A 5,734-nucleotide genomic window follows, 5' to 3' on the forward strand; every position below is an offset into this window, starting at 1 on the left:
GGAGCCATCTCCACCTTTACTTCCCACACTTATCCACTGGAACCTAAGCCTGCACACAGTGAACTGGGGCAGGACTTGATCTAACACCCCTATCTCAGCCCCTGATCTTTCCTCAGAAGTATTTTGTAACTGGAACATGGTCCCAATGCATAGAGTCTATTCTTACTAGTAGACCTGCAACACCAGAGAAGGAACTTAATTACCCGCAGTCGTAAACAATGACCTCAAAAGAAACATACTGTTATTTTTGGACCTTCTGAAGGTTGAAATGAAGCAGAGCATTGGTTTAAACACTCAAAACACTCATAAGTGGATGGATAGCTCAGGGTAAATATATATATATATAGGGATACAATTCTAGGGCATTATAGGTCAAAGGATGCACATATGCGGTACTGGAACTGTTCCTTTAGACCTCTTACCAAGATGATAGAGGGGCGGGGGGGCTGAAACTTTTGCTTTGGTTAACCTGAAAGGTACAATGTCCTCGAAAAATGTAATTGAACAATCTGAGCAATCTAGACTCTTACAGAAAGAGATTGCTCACTGTAAGGCAAAACAGGGATGTCGCTTAACTGGATTGATGGTCCCTGCAGTATTCCGTTCAGATGCTTTGTAAGATTCCACTGTTTTCTCTTGCATTGAGGCAGGAGAAGGCAAGAGTATAAGTCAGTAAGTTACAATTGCCCTTGTATATATTCATGTGCACAGTTTATTATCAAATAATCCGTTTAGTACTTTACCCTTTAAGCACGAGGCTAGAATCCTAGTCACCAGTATCTTCTTGTTTTCAGTCTGCAGTCACAAAGACATCTGGTATATAAGGGTTTAGCCTCTTCATAACTTAGTGTTTAAAATGAGAGCAAAACATGTACTGGGATATATACATTAGAGGGATAGTCTTTCCAAAAAAAGATAACTTCTTGTATCAACTGATAAGAACTTTCTTCCACAGTCCAAAAGTTGAGACTGTGGAAGAAAGTGTTAAGTGCTGTGGGGTGTCTGGGAGGTAAAGGGACAGTAATAATAAAGAATAGTTATGGTTCCTCACACTTTATCCTACAGAGCACACACACACACACACTGCTGTGTTGTCTCCTGATAGCACTTTGGTGACCGTTCCCCAGCATTGGCGGGGCTTTCTTTGACTGCATGTGGTCTTATGCACTGTGGTACAACTTCAGAAATAAAGTAAAAAAACAATCTCAGAAATATGAAGAGCTGGCATAGTAAATCACTATATCTGCTGATTCCACACTTCCTGCAAACAGTGGTGCTGTAATAGCATGATAAAACCTAATGCCCCAAAACCAAAAAGCAGCTGAGGGTCTAGTGAATTATTTAAGCCCTTATCGCCATACTTGAGGAATATCAGAGAACTAACCTACAGCAGACATCTGATACAGATTGCGCTGAGAAATAAAGCCCCCCTAGATAACAGATTTATGGAAATATAATTTATATATATATATATATTCCAGGCAGTGCTGGGGAGCAGATTTTAACCCTTTAACCCCCTCACCTCTTGGCTGTGTCAAACACTAGTTTTAGACTGAGGTACCTAAGACCTTTAAGTGCCAGAGGGGTGCAAAAAAATAAGTACACTTTCTCCATCCCTGGAAGGGATTGTGGGGCTCCAGGCACAGAGGGGTTTTTTCTGCAGCTTGTGTGCTTTGACAATCGATTTATTTATATGGCAAATTAATAATTTAAAGACTATGCAATTCTTAAAGCGATGCTTGTGCATTTTTTTGTTGTTGCCATGAACATACATTTTTCTGTTGGAACTTATATCACTCACGCGCTTAGATAGTTACTTGTGCTGTAGAAGAGAATGGATTAGCATTAATGTCTGAGTAAAGTCTATGTATGTCGGTACCCCAGCCACTTTGCAAGCAGTCAATTTACCGTCAATATGGTGGGATCAGGGCCGGCCCTACAATGGAGCCGACTGGGGCAATTGCCGCCCCAAGCGGTTTTTTTTTTGAAGCGGAGGAGAGAGAGAGAGGCACCGAGTGGTTTTCGCTTACCCGCTCGGCGCCCCTCTCTCTCTCCTCTGCGGCGAGTTTCCCTGTTCGGTCTCGGTGCCGGCTTGTAATGCAGAGCGCCGGAAGTGACGTGAATTTCCGGCGCTCAGCATTACAAGCCGGCACCGTGGCAGCACAGGGAGACTCGCCGCAGGACTGTTTAAGGGTAAGTACCGGTGGGGGGGGGTAGATAATGCCGCCGCCCCCCCCTCGGCGTCGGCAGGGGGCGGCATTTTAAACTTCGCCCCAGGCGGCGTTAAGTCTTCGGCCGGCCCTGGGTGGGATAACTTGCTATCAGAGTATTTTAACTGAGAATAGATGCACGGACAGGAGCACATACATGTCTGTGCCAGAAGGGAGAGTTGCTCTGGTGATTGACAGTGAAGGGTTAAAACAGTTCACTGCCACCATTACTCCAATGCAGTTCCTGTAAACCTTTGCCATTTTGCATGCAAAGGGGGAAACGATTACAGGAGCCCCAGTCTTAGTAATCTATCGACTTCCAGCCTTTTAACAGTTAAAAGTTCTTATCTTGGGGGGGGCAATGACTGTCTTTGAAATGGTGTTTTTAGTTGAACTTGACACTTTTTATTGGAGCAACATAGAAAAAGGTGCAAAAAGTCACAAATGCTTTTAAGGACTTCAGAGGTTTCCATCTGAGAACTCGGAGGTTCCAAAGGCTTTTGCATCTTTTTCCGTGTTGGCCTAGTAAAACTTATTAGCTTTGACTAAAGTCTTCTATTCCGGATACTACGGCTATATCCGTTTTCCACATTATTATTACCAATCTAATAATATATCAGAGTTACAATAAGAAAGATCTTCACCAACTCATGTATTACTATACCGGTTCAGTGAGAACCCATGAAAACTCATGAAGGCCAGTAGATATAATGGTACATTGATATCCTCTACATATTCATACACTACACGAAAAAGCCATTAGCTACTCTGATTTATTCATGTAATTTGTGTTAGTAAAGCAGCCAGAGTTAGAGCACTTCTAATTTAAGGGATCTGTTATGCATGTTACATACCATGTTACAGATAACATATGTTTTGCTCCTTATTCACTGTTACCTTTGTGTGGTTAGAAAAGTCAACCAGATCTGGACTAAGCCTCTTGTATTATTTTGCACCCGGGTACACACTGTTTTGTCAGTGGACTGAGGGAGCTGCTGTGTGGGATAAATAAAAAATGCTACTGGTGTACAACCTACAGGACCAATGTATTGGCCACATTGTTGTCCCTTCAGAGTCTGTGTTAGATGTTTATCTTAATAAGATAATTAGTAATAGCTTCTATAAGCTGCCATTGCAATAAGCTATATGTGTCATGGGTGGCACAGTAATGCACTCGGGAGTGAGCACTTCAGGTAACCTTATGTATTTTAAAGAAATGGCGCCGGCTGATGAAGAAAGACGGAATATGGAACGGGAGAGAACATTTATATGTAACGCGGACTGTTTAAGAAAGCATTGTAAACTCTCCTAATGTTTGAGAATCCTATAGATGTTACCTAGCTGCACCTATGGCTACTGTTTCTTACCACACCGCAGGCTCCTGGAGTCTCTGGCATCTTACTGGCAAACCCGAATAAAACACGTGTCTTCCTTCTTTTTTTTAAGAATGTGTCATTTTTGTTGGTCTGGTATCACAAATGTCATTGGAGAACTTTGAAATCTGGGATAAATGCAAGCAGTCATTTTAAGAACAATTTTCTTACCTCAGTGGTACCTGGGAAAAATATGAAAATCATGTTATTGCCATCTTAACATTCTTTGTTGGATTTTGCAAACGTAAACTATTGAAGTCACTAAGATACAATCTACTGTACAACTAGTGCTTAAGGCATAATATAAAAAAATGTAATGACATTTGGTGAGGAGGTTAAAATAGGGCAATAAAAAGGCACGTTGCAGTGCTATAAGACTAAGGGACAAAAATATTGGTTTTACTACCACTGCGACCAATGGAATATTTGTACTGACTATAATATTGCACTGGTTGCTATGCCGATAAGACCACTTTTCAAATGTTGCAGCCAAATCTCCTTGTATATATTAGCAACATAAATCGAAATCACAACATAAGTAAAACACAGGAGTCGTAACCCGTTCAAAGTTTTGAAAATACCTGGAAACTGCCTGGGTTAACACTCTGATTGGGATATTCTTAGATTACACCCCAGTTGGTGCTTTAAGAGGGCCATAGGTGAAAACGCTGCATGAGGTTAGAACATTAAGGATATTAACAGTTTAGGCCATTCATGAGGAAGAGTATTAAAAGCGTTAAATCACAAAGTTTAATTAGCAGTCACATGGATCTTCATGATATTTGCAGAGTCTCAGAGTAGGATCATTTAGTACGGTTCCTGAGGGTTCTTAGATTAGAAGCCAACACATCCATTTACATTTATTGGTGCGCAATAAATAATCACAAGGTCATCCCACCAACCTTGAGTATATGCAGCCCTGACACGTATTATTTGTTAATTGTCACATACCAAATTTAAAGTTAAAGCCCAGTTCTAATGAAAGCGGTCTTAAGCACAAAACAATTATTTCAATTATGCCTTTAAATTATTCATCTGACCCCTTGTTGTCCCGGTATGACATCATGCATAGTATAGATTCTATATCCTTCCTGATGCAAGTGGTTTGTTCCATTGGCACTTCCTGTCTGCTTTGTGTGTTGCCCCTCTTATGTGTTAAAACACATGACAATGTATGCTGAGTTTTGCACACAAAAATACTTTATGCATGTGAAAAATTAGTGAAATATGGAAATAGTGTATTTTTAGGATGCACAGGGCTGCCTTTAATGCAAGGCAAAAAGTAGCAGCTGCCCCGTTAAAGAAGTCAGGCATGGTTGGGCTGGGCTAAGACAAGGCCACAGCAGGGCTTACCCCGGGTCCCATTATGTTTAAAGACGGCCCACAGGATGAGTGTGACTTAGTGTGAAGTGCCCTATAAAACAACAAGGTTGTATGTGATCGCATGGCCATGTATTGTCCTCACAATTCCATAGGTTACACGTAGGAGTCCCAACGTTTTCCTAGGACCCAATTACAAAAAACAGATATGGTTCTAATGAGCGACACATACTTAACGGTGACATCTACTACAGGTATACCCCACATTAACATACACAACGGGGTCCAGACCATGTTTAGAAAACTAAAATGTATTTAAAGTGAGGCACTTTATTTTTTCACTTATCAATGCACGTGCGGCACTGCAATCGGCAGGTAATTTCTCCACGAAACTCTCAAAAGACGCTCCAAAGATGAACTGACGTGCTGGCGTCATGCCTGTGTATAGCGCCAGCCCGTATTATTGGGTCTTAGTTGGAGAACGGTGGTACTGTGGGTGCTAATTTTAAGAAACATTGAGTAACAGCTTCATGACTCATGTTTGGTTGCTATGATGGACATTCAGCCAGACTTTGTTACGCTAAGCCCCAAGGGTAGGAAATAACCAAAACCAGTGTAACAGGTCCAAGGATATTAATGTTTTATGACCGGTGAGGTCACTGCAGTTTCATACATTAACATAAACTGTTTCTCTAAAAATATATAGTCAATTCAGTTGTAAAGAAACAAAATACATTCAGCCTCATCAACTCCTCGTTTAGATATTGTTTCTATACATTAAAACTGCTAGTTTCCTCAATCTGCATCTAAATTAGTCTATGTTACTAGAAG

The sequence above is a fragment of the Sceloporus occidentalis genome, unplaced genomic scaffold (assembly GCF_023333645.1).
Source record: "Sceloporus occidentalis isolate IW3139 unplaced genomic scaffold, rSceOcc1.0.p SCAF_82, whole genome shotgun sequence".
Taxonomy (NCBI): Eukaryota; Metazoa; Chordata; class Lepidosauria; order Squamata; family Phrynosomatidae; genus Sceloporus; species Sceloporus occidentalis.